The following is an 18,957-nucleotide window of genomic DNA, read 5'->3' as shown; positions in this document are numbered from 1 at the left end:
GACGAGGAAACCAAGGTCAAGAGCTGTTGAGTCCTTAGCCAATTTCACACAATTAGATAGAGGCAGAACAGGGATTGAACCTGGGCCTGTCTACTGCCAGCGTTCATGCAGACCTAGAGGACCAGTCAGTACGGAGGGGGGCGCAGGAAACCCCCACCCCCACCCCGGTGGGCGGCCCGGCCAGGCAGTGGGAGGGGAAACCAAATCCAAGCATTGTTTTACACAGGGTTTTCTTCTGGTGGGAAAAAAAGCAGTTCACTGTTGAGATGACCACTGCCTTCTGCCTGCTGAAACGTGGAGAGCCGGGGTAGGTGGGGGGCTCTGTCTGGCTCCTTGTCCAGGGAAAGAATTTTCAGGTAGATTTTAGCCAGAAGCTGGATTCTACTTAGAATGTAAAATGCATGTGTGAAGTATTTGCTCTGAAGTGGGACTAGGTAATTGATTTTTTAAAGAAGGTGACCTTTCCGGGCCCTGGGAAGCGCTTTCAGGTCCCTTTCTTATTCTTCTGTGCGTAAAGGCAATTATCCGGGGTCAACTCTCCACACAGGAAATGGGTCTCGCTAATTTTGCACAACAAATGTTTCACTGTAGCTTCTCCTTACTGCAAAGAGGATTATTGTATCAGCTTGTTTCACATCAGAGAGGAAAATCAGGCCCTGCCTTCACAGTGGATGGAGGTGAGAGACGGCAGGGAGCTGGACGATCCCCAGGCTGCCCCTCGGCAGAGCTGCCGGGAGTCCCTTTCTGTGTGGCAGTTTCCTTGTTTGGACAACCGCCATCATCACAGCACCTGCTGCTAACAGTCCCCTCTAATGCCACACAGCACCCCTTCCTCCGTCCTGCTCTTTGGTATTTCCCCTTCACCTTGACTCCAGGAAGGGCCATGGGACTTGCTTTGGCCAACAGGACAACTGCAAGCGCAACACAAGCAGAGGCTTGCAAGGCACATGCTGCTCTTTGGGAAACTGAGACCACCCTCTAAAGAGCTGAGGTAGCCCCCTGGAGGATGGGGCCACGAGAGAGGTCCCAGCCGAGGCGCTGGACCCACCAACCTGTCAATGGCAGGACAGGTAAGGGAGGCCACTCTAGATCATCTTAGCCCTGGCAAGCTGGTTCAGATCAGAACTCCCCAGAAGTCCCACTGGATTGTGAGAAATAATTGCCTGTTTTAATCCACTAGATTTAGGGGGCTGTTTTGTTCCACAGCACCGGTAACTGATACATCACTCTTGGTCTTCTATCTGTTAGGTTCTTTGGTAGTTGGGTAAAAGGAGAATTTATTGGAAGCTCATCAGGGATCACAGAATTGAAGTGAAGTTTGGAGAGCCAGGTTTGGAATCAGGCAGCAACCAGACTCTCAGGGACCAGCCCGCAGAAGAGGCCATTCCACCAACGCTTCCATCCTTGTGCCATCGGCTCTGCAGTCAAGGGCCCATTGGCTGCATGTGGTCACAAGTCCAGCCTTGGCTCTACCACATGGTAAGAAGCAGGGCCTGAGGAAAAGACACCCACCGGGGCAGTGAGAAAGTGTGAAGCCTCCAGAGCTAGACCATCTCAGTTCAAATCCCAGTCCGTGTGCCCGAGCAAGTCCATCTCTGAGTTCACCCTGGCCCTGTGTAGATGCGCTGAGAGCCGCCTCTGTGTTCTGGGTTTGCTGTGAAGTTATGTAGAAACCACTTAGAAGAACACCCACCGTTCAGAAAGCGCTCAATACATGTTAGTTGGTCTGGATTTTACCTGTAGTGGTTATTGCCCCACTTGTCCTCATGGGATTTCCTTGCAGAGTCTAAATCAATACAGCAAATATAAAATCTCCTTTATGGATAGCAAATGCTTTTCGCAAGTTACTCTTGAGAGTAACTCTTGCTACTAAAATTTGTTATTCATGATTTATGATACATTTAACATTTCTTTTCTACCAGTTGGATGCTGGGTTAACTGGCTTTGTTTTCAAAGAGCTCATAATGCACAAAGTCATACCTAAAATTATGTTGTATGTATAATTGAAAAAAGGTTTTTTTTTAATTTTTACAGTTAGTCCTGCAGCAAACGGACATTTCCAGGCTAGGGACTGAATGGGAACTGCAGCTTGCCGACCTTCACCACCGCCGCAGCAATACCAGGTCCAAGCCGTATCCGCAACCTATGCTGCAGCTTGCAGCAATACCGGATCCTTAACCCACAGACTGAGGCCAGGAATTGAACCTGTATCTTCACAGACACTATGTTGGGTTCTTAACCTGCTGAGCCACAACGGGAACTCCCAGAAAATATTTTGATAAGGTAAATTAAAGTACAGTGAAGTGGGAAAAATGTGAGTTGGTACAATAATGAATATGGTAATAACTATTATTCTTATATTCTGTAGTGGGAGAGGAGAACTATAGAAATGATCCTGTGACTTGTCAAATCACTAGGACTCCATACAATGTGGGGGAGAGAATTCCCGAAAAGGAAATCAGGGCTCAGTTAGGAAGCAGAGGATGGATACAAATGTCGTCACTGGAGACGTGGCGGCATCATTTCTGGTACTGAGCAGAGCGTTGCTCAGGGGGACAGACCTCGTCCCAGCCCCCTCAGCCCACCTTCTGGCTGTGGGGAGGCTGGCGCTGGATGAGCGTCGATAATAACAGGATGATTCCTGAGGACACTAAATGCCAGGACGAATGGGAAACAAACAGACAGGGTGCTGCACAGACGATGTGATGAGATGAAAGAGAATGTCCCCGTGCAGGTGAAAAGAGTGCATTTAGCATCTGCTCTGATTTTGCAGTTCGGTGTATGCAAAGTCCTCACGTGCTCTATCTGTGTCATTTCCCGCCCCCAAACCCTGGAAGTCCTGGGTGGGGGATAGGGAGCCCTGGCCCCCCGTCCTTGCTGGGCTCCTTGGGCAAGCCCCTTCTCCTCTGCGAGCCTTGGTTTTTACACGGATGTGATTAAGATGCTCAATCAGTCAGCAATTCTACAGGAACATTTGAGCCTCCCTGTGTTCCTGGGGAGACCCGAATAAAGGGGATGAAAGTGGGGGAAGAGTCCCCCTTGTGAGTCAGCTTCTCTGTCACCTCCCCTCCAAGGCCAAGAGACACTTCTGTAGGTAGACACCTGAGGCACCAAGGAGTCCCACCTGCAAACCACCATTGCACATCAAGGATGTCTTGAGACAGACAGGTGTGGCTGGAATCCTCGCTTTGCTCCCTACTTGCTGTGCAAGCTTGGGTTGGCCACGTGACCTCTCTGGACGGTCTGCATCATCTCTCCAGTGGGGAGAGAAATGAGGAGATAGATCTGGGCTCTAGAGCCCACACTCCACCATTGACTCGCTCTGCGTCTCGGCTTCTTCCCTTCACTGGGCCCCAAACATGCTGGCAGCTTGGGATTCCTCACCCCCAGCTCCCCCACTCAGGTCTGCCTCTCAAGGGACACAGCCACTGAAGGAGCCCCCAGAATACAGTCTGCCCCCTCCTTCCTCCCAGGCTCGATGGAGGAGAGACATCCAGGAGGCAGCGAGCACAGCCCAGAAATAGAACACCAGCTGGTGGGCAGCTGACCCCAAGGCATGGGGCCTGAGCTGAGTCCTGTTGCCTGGCAACAGGCACCATCCCATGCCGTGGGTGGCCAAGGGTTCTTGGTGGCGGCCCATGTCACCCACCCAGACCAGACCTTGCCTGGGCACTGGAGAGGGCAGGTGGAGTGTCCCCTACAGGGACTTTGCATTAAGTGTGGCTCATAGAAGTACACAGGCGCTACCGCGTACTCCAGTTGTCTCTGATCCTGACCAGAACTCAGCAGCTAGGGACCATTCTCCTCTCTGGACAGGTGAGGGGGATGGAGGGGTCAGAGGTCGGGGAGAGGTTCAGAATGGGTTTGGTGGGAGAGGAGGAGATGGAGAGAGATGTGAACGTCCCTAGAGGGGATGTGGTCAAGGCCCAGAGCGACTTGGGGTGGGAGGGGCTCCCCTGGTCCCTGCGCTCCGGGGGCTCCGGGAGGCCAACCTTTCCGCAGATACACTCAGGTCATGGACCTAGACGCACTGAGCCTCTGGATACGGACCCCTTTCTTCAGACAGCCCCTCAGCCCTTCCAGCCTAGCTTGGGTCTCTGGGGACTCCTTCGAGGCCTGGGACAGGGACCCAGCACTACGCATGGCACAGGCCTCGGGCCAGGCTTCCACGTCTCCGCTCCCTATCTGTGCGACCCTCCACAGATGAGGCCACCCTTCTGGGTGTCACGAGTTTCTCCTGGGGAATATCTCATAATGGGTGTCCTTATCCTCAGCTGAAAACACTGAGACTCAGAGGAGGAGTTTCTTCGTGGCACATTGGGTTAAGGATCCAGCGTTGCCACTGCTGTGATTCCGGATAGAGCCATGGTGCAGGTTTGATCCCTGGCCCAGGAACTTGCACAGGCTGCAAGTGCAGCCAAAACCAGCCAACCAACCAACCAACACCCCCCCCCAAAAAAAAAACCCCACGGAGACTTGGAGAGGTTAAGCTACTTGCCCAAGCACACATAGCTGGTAAGGGCAGGGCTTGGATTCAAGGTGTTCTATCCCAGCTATCTCTTGCTGTGTGACAAACTACCCCCCAACTAACAACTTAAAATAACAACTCTTCTTGTGTGCTTGAATGTGCAGTTTGGCAGGGCCTGGAAGAGACCGCTTGTCTCTGCTCCTGTTGGTCTGAGCCGGGTGGCTCAGGGGCTGGGGCTGGGGCTGGGGTCTCTCAAAGTCTTCCACTCCCGGATTGGGTGGTCACGGCTGGCTGTGGACTGAGACTCTGGCTAAGCAGCTCTCACCACATGGTGCCTGGCTTCCAAGCGCCTGGGAGGGTCTGTCTCTCTGTCTCCAAAGCCCCCCCACCCCCCAAGGACTGGCAGTGTGGGTAATAAAGCTTAGGGGGACGCAGCTGCCCGGGGCTGACAGGTCCCTGCCTAGGATCCCATTGGAATACTATCCCTGAAGCCTGGGTCAGCCTGGAGGGCAGGGCTGGAGCAGCTGGTCCCCAGCCTCCCCTAAAGGCCGAGGAGGTAGGAGGGGCTGGCCTGAGGAGGTCTGAGCTGGTCAGACAAGCTGGCCGGCCAGGGAGAAGCCTCAGGCAGAAACAGACCTTTAAAATGCAAAGCAGGGAGTTCCCATTGTGGCACAGTGGTTAATGAATCTGACTAGGAACCATGAGGTCGAGGGTTCGATCCTTGGCCTTGCTCAGTGGGTTAAGGATCCAGCGTTGCTGTGAGCTGTGGTGTAGGTTGCAGACACAGCTTGGATCCCGTGTTTCTGTGGCTCTGGCGTAGGCCGGTGGCTATAGCTCCAATTAGACCCCTAGCCTGGGAACCTCCATATGCCACAGGATCGGCCCTAGAAAAGGCAAAAAGACAATAAATAAATAAATTTTAAAAAAGAATACAGTTACTAACACTGTGGTAATAGAATGATCTTAGAAGAGTTGAGATAATCAATGATACAATTGAAGAAAAAATAAATAAAATGCAAAGCAGCCCCTGACACAGCTGCTCCCACTTCGAAGCCAGCCCAGTCCAGCCAGAAGCCCAGGAGTGCCCTTTGTCCCTGCTCTCGCTCACCTGCCTGCTGCCTCCAAAAGTGTGGGGTCCGTGTCTTTCTCCTTGCCCCACGTTCACGCCAGAGCCTGACCACCAACCCCTCTTGCCTGGACCCTTGTAAGAGGGTCCTCGCTGTTTGCCCTGCCCAGTTCCCAATCATATTCCACTCAGCAGCCAGAGAGTTTTAAAAACATCACTTTCTGGGGTCCCCATTGTGACTCAGTGGGTTAAGAACCCAACATAATATCCGTGAGGATGCAGGTTTGATCCCTGGCCTCGCTCAGTGGGTTAAGGAGCCGACATCACCGTGAGCTGTGGTGCAGGTTGCAGAAGAGGCTCGGATCCTGGCCGCTGCAGCTACAATTCAGCCCCTAGCCTGGGATCTTCCATACGCTGCAGGGGTGGCTGTGAAGAGTTAAAAAAAAAAAAAATCACTCCCTGTTTCAAAGGTCTGAGAAAGAGTGGCTCAGCAGGTTAAGGATCCAGAATTGTCACTGCTTTGGCTTGGGTCACTACTGTGGCTCAGGCTCGACCCCTGGCCCAGAACTCCTGCAAGCCATGGGTGTGGCCAAAGAGATTTAAAAAACAAAAGGCCTAAGGACTTCCTTTACTTAGAATAAAACTTAAGCTGTTCAAACTCAGACCTCCTGAGGCAGGGCCGTCAGCCCTTTACCCTCCTCCTTTTGCCAAGAATGATCTCCGCATCTTTGCCTGGCTGATCCCTTCTTGTCCTTCTGGTCTCAGCTCCAGTGTCATCTCTGTGGGGAGGTGCTCTCTGCCCACCTGGTCTAAATGAGCCCTGACCCCCACCCGAGGTCATATTTACACCCTGTGACATCACTGATTTGTTGGTTGGCTTTTTGCTTTTTCTCCCTTCTACCCACCCTTGGCTGCATGAGATCAGGGACCACTTTTGTGGTGCTCGAACATGTGTCCTAGGTAGCTGAGCAGGGCTTGGTGGAGGATTAAGAAACACTTGCGGGTGTGCGGCAGAGTTGAATGAATAAATGCATGCCCGGCACACACATTCTTAGGCAGGCACTCTGTCACACACTCACAGCCTCTCCTACACTTGCGCGCGTGCGCACACACACACACACTCATCCACGCTTGGCTCACACATTCAGAAGCTCCCAGGCACATCCTGTCAAGAAGCTCTGCGATACTCGGGTGCCTGTAACCAGGGATGCTGCCGCCCCCTCCTGGTTCAATCTGGGAAGTGCATCCAGATTGGGGATGCGGAGCAGAGGCTCACCCTAACTGCTTCCTTGCAGATAAGGGGGACTCCTGCCCGCCCCCTTCCAAGCGGGGTCTTCCTATCATTTCTTGGCCTTCCCCCGCTACCCTGGTGTATGGCCCCAGGCCTGAACCTCAGGACGTTCTAACCAGGTGTGCAGAAGGAAGACGGGAAATGAGGAGCAGTGGGAAACTGTGACTCAGGAAGTCACCTCTCCAAGCCAAGCTTCAGGGTCATTGTCACAGGCCTGGCATGGTAGGAGGGAGTCAGCGTTTGTGCTTCATGGGTTTGGAATCCGATGTGAAAGGCTTTGAATGCCAGGATGAAGCCCTGGGTTTTAACCTGTGTTCATAGGGAGCCGCCGGGAGTTTCTGAGCAAGGAAGGGACAGGATCTAGGAAAACTGACCAGACCACGTGCTTCCATTTGTTCATTCAGTTTATCCAGCCGTCCATGGGAATCCAGCAGCAGCCGGACAGACATGATATTGGCCTTCACGGAACATGGTCTGGGGTGACACATGTCGGAGGAGGGATCTGGACACCGAGGGATCTGGCACCACCCCTGTCCTAAGCATGGTGAGTCCCGGGGTGAGAAGAGACTCACATTAAGAGCCCAGCTCCTGCCCAGGTAGCCCGGGGGGCAGAGCAGATGTGAGGGTGTGCTCAGCGTCTGATCAGTGCAGCCCTGGGCTCAAGGCCAAGCTGGGTGCTCCTCAGCCCCTTTCCAGCCTGCCTGACTCAAGAGCTGCAACCACTGGTTTTTTTTCCCCCCAGTCCAATCAAATAGATGCAAATAGCATGCAAATTTATGCAAGAGGTCCTAATTCAAGGTATGTTAAGTAAATGTACTATGGTCTGCCTGCTGCAATTATAGTCAAACTCAGCATTAAGGATGTGACCGACATGAGATGCTGAGCTGATTTTAGTATCAGGCCGCACAACCACATGGGAGACAAGACGAGGCCCAGAGTCCCAGACACGCCACGTGGGAGATGCACACACAGGCAGGTGTTTGTAGAAGATTCGCTGCTCTCAGGAGGTAAGAAAAGAGGAAGGGACATATTTCATTCTTGCCCAGGGCTGAAGCTCCAGTCCTTCCTTCAAAGGAACATGGACAAGGAGTTAGAAGTCTGGGATACTCACCCCTGCCCGGGCGCTAGGTAGTTCTGTAACTTCCAACCAACCACTCCTCCAACCTGTTTTCTCATCCGTATAATGGGTACAGTGACAAGGAAGCATGAACAGGACTATGGCAGGTGTCTTAGGTTAGGGTCCCCAGAAGTTAACCCTAGGACAAGGATTCCAATGAAAACAAAGATTCCATATAGTAGAACAAGATATGCAGTTCCCTGGTGGCCCAGCAGGTTAAGCATCAAGCGTTGTCACTGCTGCAGCTTGGGTTGCTGCTGTGGTGTGGGTTCCAGCCTTGGCCCTGGAACTTCCACATGCTGTGGGAGCAGCCAAAAAAAAAAGAGAGAGAGAGACAACATGCTATTCTATGATATGATATGATATGATAGAGTATAATTACTGTGAAGCATTCCCATGAAAGCTGGTAGAGGATGGAAAATCAAGAGAGAACGGTCACTAGCCAAGCAAGGTGTGTCATCTTAAAGACCCACTTTGGACTGATCCTGCAACAGTGCTCAGAGATACACAGAGGTCATAGCTCAGAGTTGTCCCATTTGGAGGGTAAGGGAGCAGAGGTATTTATACTCCTGTGATTGGAGGAAGTGAATTCCTCCCAGGAAGGCATACATTTCCAGGCACCTCCCTCTCTGTAAATGCAGGCCAGGAGCAGTCCTCTGAGAGCCACAGATGCTGGCTGCTGGCAGGGAAATCACACTGGGAGCTGGCACCCAAGGGGTTGTCTGCTGTAGGAGGGACATGCTCTGCAAACTGTGAAGGGCTGTGCCAGGACCTCATTTTGACTCTCATCTGAACTCACCGGTTAGCCCCCTGGGCAGTCATCTTACTTCTTCCGGGCAAATGAGAACAACGGCGCATGTGGGTTGTCATCAAGGTAGGAGAAGTTGAGGGAGAGTATCACTGTTGGGGAGACCATGTGGAAGGAGCCCCCCCCCCCAAACGCTGCTGGGGGGAGGGCAAATTGGAGCAACAGCTGTGGAGGGCTATGTCGCCGGATCCATGTAAATGACAAATACACGGAGCCTTCATCCCGGCAGTTTGAGCTTCAGGATGTTGGCCAGCCTGTATCCTCACACACACGGGAAATGGCGTGTCCACAAGTTTATCCATTGCAGCTCTCTTTGTCATAGCAGAGAAATGAAAATAACAGAATTATGTGCACTCATATAATGGAATATCCGGCAAAAAAAAACCAAGAAGAGAATGAAGTTCTCCCTGTGCTGTTATTGCATAATCCCCAAGCCCTATAGTTAAGTTATAAAAAACCAAGATGGATGAAAATCAGAATAAAGAACAAGGTGTAGGAGTCTCCATGTGGCTCAGCAGGTGAAGGATCCGACCTTGTCACTGCTGTGGCTTGGGTTCAATCCACGGGCGTGGCCAAAAAAAAAAAAAAAAAAAGAAGAACAATGTGTATATATATTTAACAAACTCTGGTATAGCCTGACATTGTCTTATGCGCTTTTAATTTTTTAATTTATTTTTATTTATTTATTTTTGGTCTTTTTAGGGCCGCACCCGTGGCATATGGAGGTTCCCAGGCTTCGGGTCCAATTGGAGCTGTAACTGCCAGCCTACACCACAGCCACAGCAATGTCATATCTGAGCTGCATCTGTGACCTACACCACAGCTCACGGCAACGGCGGATCCCTCACCCGCTGAGCGAAGCCTGGGATCAAACCCACGTCCTCATGGATACTAGCCACAACGGGAACTCCTGCCTTTTAAATATGAATTCACTTAGTCTTCTAACAATCCAATGAGATGGGTATTATTATTATGCCCATTTTGCAGATGAGGAAACTGAGAAGCAGAGAGGTTGAGTAACTTGACCAAGGTCATGAAATAAGTGAAAGGCAGAGTCAGGATTTGAAGGGTGGAAGGGCTGGAGAATCTGTGCTTTTTATCACTAGGTTATATTTCCTCTCCGTAGCTGGAGATTACTCATAACCATGCATAAGAACTCTGTTTTCCTGCCAGTGATTAATTTGAGACACGTACATGCCCCACTTCTGGCCAATGAGATGTGAGAGGAAGCCTGGGGAGACTCCTAGGAAAGGTGTTAAAAGAGATGTCCAGAAAAGAGTCTCCTCTCTTCCTGACGTTTTCATTGTGAAGCTGTCAGTGGAGGCAGCCACCTAGTGACCAGGAGGGGCCCAGCCTGAAGACAGGCCCAAGCGCAAAGGATGAAGGATTGGGTCCTTATAAAGCCATTAAGCCTTCAAGCCACTGAAATAACCAGGCCTGGGCCTCCTGCTTTGTGAGCTAACAAACATCCCTACTGCTTCAGGCAGTGGTTCTCAAATTTGAGCTGCACTATATCACTGGTCAAAACACAGACGGCTGGACCCTTTGCAGTTTTTCTGATTTAATCTGCAAAGCCCAGAATTTGCATTTCTAACAAGTGCCCAGGAGTGCTGCCCCTGGCTGGTCTGAGGACCACTCTTTGAGAACCACCGTTTAAAGCATTTTGAGGTAAGTTTTCTGCTCTACAAATCCAAAGCATCTTGAGGCAGTCTGTGACCTGGAGCTGTGCACTTATCAAATCTGCAGGGGTCACGGGTCAGGGAGGCAGCAGGGGATGATGGAATGAGCACCAGAGTGGAGCCAGGAGTCTGGGACACTCCATCCCTCCCTTGCAACCTCGGGCTATTGCAAGGTCGGCTTCCCCATCTATAAAGTGGGAAGGAAGCTGGATGGATGGGGTTATCCTAAGCTTCCTTCTGGCTTTGACCAGGATTCATGGGAACAACCAGTCAGATCTTGGGGACTCAGGTGGTATCAAGCCAGACCCCCTTGTGGTGTCAACAGCTCCTCTGTCTCCCCTCTTCCCTGAGGGCTCTGCCTGCTTCTGCAGCATCAAGTCCTGGGAGGCAGGGGCGGCTCCACAGTCATCCTTCACATAGTAAAGTTCCAGGCAGTGGAGTTCCTGTTCCAGTAACGAACTGGACTAGGAAACATGAGGATGTAGGTCCAATCCCTGGCCTCACTCAGTGGGTTAAGGATCTAGGGTTGCTGTGAGCTGCAATGTAGGTTGCAGACAGGGCTTGGATCTTGCATTGCTGTGGCTGTGCTGTGGCTGGCAGCTGTAGCTTGATTTGACCCCTAGCCTGGACACTTCCATATGCCACACTCTTGACCCTAAAAAGCATAAAAAAAAAAAAAAAAAAAGGCTCATTTGCAGCCTGGGTTTGAACTGAGAGGAGAGGCCACCAGAGCCAAGTCTCTCCCCTCGGGGATCCGTCTCCCCCACTTAAGCTGGGATGCATCACAAGCCAGCATCCGAGGGGCATGACGCCTGGGCCTGTGGGAGCCACTCCCCGGGGAATCTCACTGTGGAGGTGTTGGGTAAACACAGACTTTGGCACAATTTCTCCCTCCCTATCCAATCGGTTACTGAAAACTGGCTTCCACCTCCTAAATGTCATTCGAATCTGCCAGGTTCTCCCGGTCTCTCTGGCCTGGATCCTAGGACGCAGCTCTGACTGGGCTCTCTGCCTCTGGTCCCGCCCCTGAGCGCTCCTGGCCCACAGGGAACACCTCTGGGTGAAGTCCACACTCCAGAGCCTGGAACACCTGCAAGGTCCTTCCTATCTGGCCCCTACCCCTTCTCAGGCATCCCTGTGCCCTGTACACTCCAGCTGGACCAAAATGCTATAGTTTCTGGAATGTTCCAGGCTCTCTCTCACCTCTGAGCCTGGAACATAGGCTTCGCATCTCCCCCTCCCTCCGTGCAGCCTCTTATGTCTCAGGGTGGATCCTACACCAGCAAGGGCCAGATACAGGATTTCCTGGGCCTGGTGCAAAATGAAAACATAGGGCCCTGTTCAAAATGTATTAAGAATTTTTGGGAGTTCTCATTGTGGCTCAGGGGAAAAAAATCCCACTAGGAACCATAAGGTTGCGAGTTTGATCCCTGGCCTTGATCAGTGGGTTAAGGATCCGACATTGCTGTGAGTTGTGGTACAGGTCACAGACACGGCTCAGATCCTGTATTGCTATCGGGTAGGCCGGTGGCTACAGCTCCGATTGGACCCCTAGCCTGGGAATCTCCACATGCTGTGGGTGTGGCCATAAAAAGTAAAAATAAATAAATAAATTTAAAACAATGTATTAAGAATTTTGGAGTTCCCGCTGTGGCTCAGCGGGTTAAGAACCCCAATAGTATCCATGAAGATGTGGGTTCGATCCCTGGCCTCACTCAGTGGGTTAAAGATCCATCATTGCCACAAAGCTGCGGCACAGATGGCAGATGCAGCTTGCATCCCGCGTTGCTGTGGCTGTGGCATAGGCCGGCAGCGGCAGCTCCAATTGGACCCCTAGCCTGGGAACTTTCATACGTCATACCTGTGGGCCTAAAATATATACATAGTTTCAAGACACAAAGCAAAGCCTTAAACCAAGTTTGCAGCCCTGCTAAGCTAGGGCCCCTCGTGACTGTACACATTTTAGGCCCTTGAAGCCCACCCTGTTCCAGGCTGTCACCCTGGTGTCGCTACCCAGGGCCTCCTCTGTGCCCCAGGGCCCTCTGTGTGTCCCTGCCTCGGTAATGACCATCCACAGCAATTGTCTGTTTCTCTCCTCCCACCAGACTGTGAGCAGCAGCGGGCAGGACTTGCGTCTTATCTCGTTCCCGGAATGTCCCAGATGCCTGGCACGGAGCTTGGCAGAGTAGGGACGCAAAGATCTGTGGAGTTGTCATTCAGTGCATAAACAATCTGTTCAACAAATATTTTTGCAGAGCCTCTGATGTGCCAGGCACGATTCTGTGGGTGGGGGCTGAATCCCTGAATCTGAGACCCTGGCTCTTGTCAAGTTTATGTTCTATCGACGGGGATGCACCCTGAGTGTCTTAGGTTGGTCCTGGCAGGAGCTAGAGACCCTGCGGCCAGGGATCGAGCCCTAACCCGGTGTTTAGGAGGGACAGGAGCCCTGGCAGGGGCCTGGGGAAGCGAAACAGGAAAGAGGAGAGAAGCCACATGAGAAAGTGAGGGGCGGGTGACTGTGGACATGGGGTCCCCTCCAAGGGGACTCTGGGAAGTGGTCTCTCACCCAAGGGGGGAGGATGATGGGCGCTGATCTACTACCTCTCATTCTTCAGCATCATCCAGATGCCCTGGCCTGGCCCGGCCCGCATGTGGGCTGGGTCTGGAGTCCTTGAGTCCCACCTCCTGCTGGTCAGAGTCCTGGGTGCCGCAGCCGCAGGAGGGAGCAGGCTGGGAGAGCGGTGAGGACATTCAAGAAATGACAGCTGCAACACGTAAGTAAAGGAGTCATTAGGAGACGTTGAGAAGGATGAAAGGCACAGAGCCAGAGGGGGGCTGCTTGGGGGGGGGGGGACTGCAGAACCCATGGATTTGGAAAGGACCTCTCCACGCCATCAGCCCACCTGCGGCCTCAGCAGCAGCAGGTGCCCGCCCTCCCCAGAGTCATAATGTTTCTTTTAGCTCTTAATCTGGACCATATATCACAATTTCATAGGCACCAGTGCCATGAGAGATGAAGACCTAAACTGCTAGAGACTTTTAATTCAGCTTCAGACAACCCCCGCCCTGCCCCCGCCACTGGCCTGCTGGCCTGGAGAGCCCGAGACATCTCCTCTGCCGCCCACCGGTCCTGACATCCTGGAGCAAAGGTTCCCCGGCTCCCACCTTCTAGAAGCAGCTGTCATGAAGGGGGCAGGGGCTGGCCCACTTTCTGGTAGGAGGTGGGGAGCAAAGTCCTGCATCACCCACTGCAGCTGGAGGGAGAATGAGGCCAGTGCATGAGCCAGCCGGGTGCAGCAGTCAGCATCCACAGAGCACGCCCCCTACTGGCTGCCCCTGTGAAATCACATTTGTTTGATTTTTGTCTTGATTTGCCACCCCGGGGGCCCAAAACAGGACTTTGAAGGCCAGGGCCAGACCCAGGTCTAATTTGCTTCTGGGAGGGGCTGGATCACCCATTCCTTTGTGAACCAGCGCCACGGCCCCTCCCACTCGGCTTGCCCAGAGTAATTCACAAAAGCAGAATTGCAAGCCCTGGCATGGGACGCACAGAACTCACAGACCCAATCATCTTCAAATTCGCTCACATCCATGATCATACGGATTTGGCAGAAGTACGATTTCCTCTTTCAGAAAGAAGGCGGTGGACACTGAGGCTATGAGCTGGTCTAGAACCTAAGTTCCTGCCCCTCAGTTCAGCGTCTCGTCCATCACTCAGGCTGTGTCCCCCCTTCGTGAAGATCTTAGGGAAGCATATTTTTTTTAACTTTTTTGTTTTGTTTTGTTTTGTTTTTTTTTAGAATTGAAATACAGCATAGTTGAAAAACAAACACAAATGAGGGCACAATTCAGTGAATTTCACAAAAATTTCTCTCTAGCTTCAAGATCCAGGTCAAGAAATAATATTTCCCCAGAAGTTCCAAAGTTTGGTGTCACTGCTCAGCCACCATCCCTGGAAAACACTTTTTACTTTCTGTTTGGCTTGTGGTGGCGTTGTAACTGTTCTGGCAAGAATTTCCATTCTTGGGGAAAAAAACCCCAGAGTTTCCAGGGAGACAGTGTTTAAAGATATAAGAGCACCAGGCTGGGGGCTGGAGATTTGGGGTCTATGACTTTGGCTGTGTCACTTCCTGTTCCCTGGACCTCAGTTTCCCCATCTAAAAAACTTGGTGATTTCCTCAAGAACAGGAGCTGAAACCCTCTCTGGGAGCCCAAGGTTGTCAGCATCCTTGATTTCAGGTTCTCTCTGGGACATTGGGGCTCTGCAGCAGCTGGCAGCAGAGAGCTACACTGACCCCTAATAACTGTCCTGTGGGGCCCGGGCTCAGCATATGTGTGTCCCCTTTGGTGGCTGCTAATAAAAGCCCATAATAGGTGTGTCTTGCATTTAGGATGTAAACTGATAACAACTTTTTTTCTTTCTTTTTTAGGGCTGCACCAGCGGCACATGGAAATTCCCAGGCTAGGGGTTGAATCAGAACTACAGCTGCTAGCCCACACCACAGCCACGGCAACACCAGATCTGAGCCGCATCTGCTACCTTCGCCAGATCCTTAACACACAGAGTGAGGCCAGGGCTCAGACCACTTCCTTACGGACACTATGTTGGGTTCTTAATCTGCTGAGTCACAATCAGAATGCCTCCTGATAATGCCTTATAATTGTCCATACTTGCTAACTTTTACTATGTGCTTATAGCACCAGGATGGGTGATAGTTCCTGCCCTCAGGGAGGGCACCATCTCAGCGAACCTACACTGCCAGGCAGCTAGCAAATGCCAGATGAAAAGCCCAGATGAACAAGGCTGCAGGAGCTCAGAGGAGAGGGGACTGTAACAGTAATCCAAGAGTTCTTCCTGGAGGAGGCAGCTCCAGGATCTGGACCTAAAAGATTATGAACTGGTCACAATGACTCTTGTTAATTTGTATAGAACAGAGTTTACACAGAGTAGTAGGTGGCTTACAGAATTGTTGGAAAGAGTGAAGAAACGACCCCAGGTTCACCTTCCAGAAGTGACTCCCAAAGCCACACTGCAGAACTGGGCCTCCAAGTGAGTTCTCTCCCCTACCACAATGAGGAAGCTGCCTGCAGAAGTGAGAAATAGCTGCTCTGCTTGCTGGCTCCAGAACCACACTGCATCTGCTGTGACCCACGTGGGCAAAGCCTGTGTCCTGCCTCCCTCCCCACCTCACTCAGTTCTACACTTAAGTCTTACCCACATGCATCTTATTGGTCAGATGATAGTACATTCAAATCCCTAGCTGCCCAGGAGTCTGCGAAATGTGTGCCTAGCTTTTCATTCACTGCAGCAGAGAAAGTTACCCTGGAAGTAGGTTCAACTAGATATTGTTAGAATTCACCAGTGCAACTATTTGGGGTGTAGTGTTCTTTGTCAAAGGGTTTGTAGTAATGAACTCAATCTCTTTAACCGCTATAGAGCTGCTCATATCTTCTGTTTCATCTTGTGTCAGTTTTGCTGTTTTTGTTCATTTTGGAATGTGTTCCATCTAAATTGTGGAATTTGTTAACTAGTTTAGATTATCATCAAGCCAATCCACTCTGTCCTCTACACGTGAATAAGCTTTGTTCTCCTCAGAAATGGGAGATGCTGGGATGGTTTTCACATGTTTGTGCAAGAGCTAGGTCAGCTGCTTAGAAGTTGACAAAGTATGGAGGGGTATGGGGACATAGGGCTCTTTATGGCCAGGCCAGTTCCTTAGGTGGGGATGAAACATCCCATGTCCATCCATCCACAACTACAGAAGCTAAATTATCTGATGTATTGGGATGGAGAAGGGGAGGGGTTTAGTGTTTCTTGAGTACAGAGGACACCTTAGGGAATGCCTTGCCTAACTTTCTCTGGAAACTGTTCAACCACCCAAACCATAGGGTAGGACCCAGCCCACCTCCCGTAGCTGATTGGACCAAGGGTAGACTCTTTATCTTGGCTGCACCAATCTCTTTCCTGGAAATAGAGATGTGGGACCAAGAATGTAGTTTGGGCTGATCTCTTGAATGGAAGAGGTCGAAAAACATGGTTCTTGGTGCCCAGCAGAGAAGTACAGCAGAGATGCAGTGAGTGACGGGGGAGAGATTTTCATGAAGAACTGGTTTCCAAATCTGCACTATGCCTTTGTCCTTCAAGCTCCAGAAGAAAGATCTATATCCCTGTAATTCTTTTCCCTTAAGCTACCTCGGAGGTATTTACAACCAAGAATCCCAACTATTGTAATTGGATTCTCCAAGAAAACCTCCCTTGTCATCTCCCTTAATTCAGCTGATTAAAACAAAGTGGTATGAGAATGGCAGAGAGAGGAGAACTGTTTGTTGAACATATATATGTGTGTATATATGTATGTATATATATCTGTGCCTGTGTTCATATATAGATATATACATATATATGCAAATGAATGTGCTTATTTATGCATGCTCATTGCATAATAATATTATGCATAATAATATTATGCATGCTCATTGCGTATAAGCCAACAGAAGTTGAAAATCTCAGGGTGAGATGATATATATATATAAAGATGATACAATATAAAGAATGTCATGACACAAAGACAAACATCATATGATATCACTTATAAATGGAATCTAAAAGAAAAACAATGCAAATGAACTTATTTGCCGAACAGACACCAACTCACAAACGTTGAAAACCAACCCCTGGTTATCAAAGGGGACAGGTTTTGGGGAGGGATGGACTGGGGGTTTGGGACTGGCATATGCACACTGTGGTATATGGGAGGGTAGCCAACAGGACCTGCTGTAGAGCACAGGGCACTCTACCCGATGCTCTGTGACAATCTACGTGGGAAGAGAATCTAAGCGAGAAGGTGTGTGTGCGAACCACTTGGTTGTACAGCAGAAATGATCGCAACATCATACATCAATTATACTTCAATAAAACTTTAAAAAATGGGAAGTTCCTGTTGTGGTTCTGTGGCAACGAGCCTGACTAGTATTCATGAGGATGCAGGTTCGATCCCTAGCCTTGCTCAGTGGGTTAAAAGATCTGGCACTTCTGTGAGCTGTCATGGAAGCCACAGATGTGGCTTGGATCTGGCGTTGCTGTGGCTGTGGTGTAGGCCAGCAGCTGCAGCTCTGATTCAGCCCCCAGCCTGGGAACTGCCATATGCCGAGGGTGTGGCCCTAGAAAGCAAATAAGTAAGTAGGTAAATAAATAAATAAATAAAACAAACTTTAAAAAATGAAAAAGAACATCGTGACAAAGGGAAGCATGATAAACCTTTATGGTTAGCTGAGCTTTGCCCCAAATATCCACTAAGAGAACCTAGTGAGTGATGTGGATCCAGGGAAGCCACTCCTTTCTCAAGGGAGTCAGAACAAAAAGCTTCAAACCAGTGCATGATGATCTAGTCTCACCCCATCTCCATCAACTCTTCAATGTCAGTAATTAACTGAGCCTTCACCACCTCACAACTAAAGTTGTATGTGTAACAAAGGAAAATTGCATTCATATTTGGCATCGGTATTTCTCTGGTGGGGAGTAAGAGTGGGGAAAAAACACCTTGAGGGAGTTCCCGTTGTGGCTCAGTGGTTAATGAATCCGACTAGGAACCATGGGATTGCATGTTCAATCCCTGGCCTTGCTCAGTGGGTTAAGGATCTGGCATTGCCGTGAGCTGTGGTGTAGGTTGCAGATGCAGCTCGGATCCTGCGTTGCTGTGGCTCTGGCGTAGGCTGGTAGCTACAGCTCCAATTTGACCCCTAACCTGGGAATCTCCATATGCTGCGGGAGCAGCCCAAGAAATGGCAAAAAGACAAAACAAAACAAAACAAAAAAACCTTGAGAAATCACTAAGGTGAGGACCTAAGAGTTAGTTGGCAGGATCAGGGCACCAATGAGGAAAAGTCAAACATCCATGCCTGAGATGCATGCTTTTCTCCAGGGACGGGGCAAAAAGGAGAGAAGAAAGCAGAAGCAGGAAAGGGATTCTCTTGCAGAGATGGGTGGGCCTGGACTGTGGAGGGCAAAGGACCTGGAAGAAACCCAGGGTGTTGGGAGACCAGGTGGATTTTGAGAAGAAGGCTGGGCACGGCAGTGTGATTTTGCTTACAGAATGGTGGTGTATGATACAAATCCTTCCTGTAACTCCCACAGTTTATTAAAGTCTGTTGTTTTCACAGATGCTTTGTGTGGGTTGGTTTTCTTTTCTTTGGCAGGGGATGGTGGAGGCAGTGGAGAGGATGGAGCAGCAAGGGGACATTTGAAGGATGGAACCCAGAGTGGAACAGGAGCAACACTTGGGGAAATAGGAGTCCAAAGCTGAAATTGACATTGAGGAACCTCAGCCATACTCCTACTCCACCCTGGAAAATCACGGATACCTAAAAGGAACCTTTAACAGGGCTTCCTGGCCAAGGGTTCTGGCCAATCTTATTAGGATCGCAAGAGGAAGGGAGGCCCAGGATTTGGATAAAAGTGTAAAAGATTGCAACTCCAAGCACAAGAAGCATGCTCCAAACACAACAGCAGTAGCATCTGAAGGTTGAGG

At 50.5% G+C, this 18,957-nt stretch overlaps 1 long non-coding RNA gene across 2 annotated transcripts; it reads left to right on the top strand.

The window, feature by feature from the left end:
• Positions 1-1,248: 1,248 nt before the first annotated feature.
• On the top strand, positions 1,249-18,591 carry LOC146395241 (uncharacterized). Of its 2 annotated transcripts, none has more exons than XR_014832122.1 (4): positions 1,249-1,479; positions 7,230-7,369; positions 13,045-13,203; positions 13,425-18,591. It is a non-coding gene; the product is annotated as an uncharacterized LOC146395241 (long non-coding RNA). The 2 variants fall into 2 exon arrangements; XR_014832121.1 differs by lacking the exon at positions 1,249-1,479 and adding an exon at positions 3,581-3,816.
• The last annotated feature ends 366 nt before the right edge of the window (positions 18,592-18,957 follow it).

Source organism: Sus scrofa, chromosome 17 (assembly GCF_054392235.1).
Source record: "Sus scrofa isolate SSC_HxYL_T2T_F1_AM1 chromosome 17, Sscrofa_HxYL_maternal_Yorkshire_Landrace_v2.0, whole genome shotgun sequence".
NCBI classification, from domain to species: Eukaryota; Metazoa; Chordata; class Mammalia; order Artiodactyla; family Suidae; genus Sus; species Sus scrofa.
This window is presented reverse-complemented; position numbering and strand designations above follow the sequence as displayed.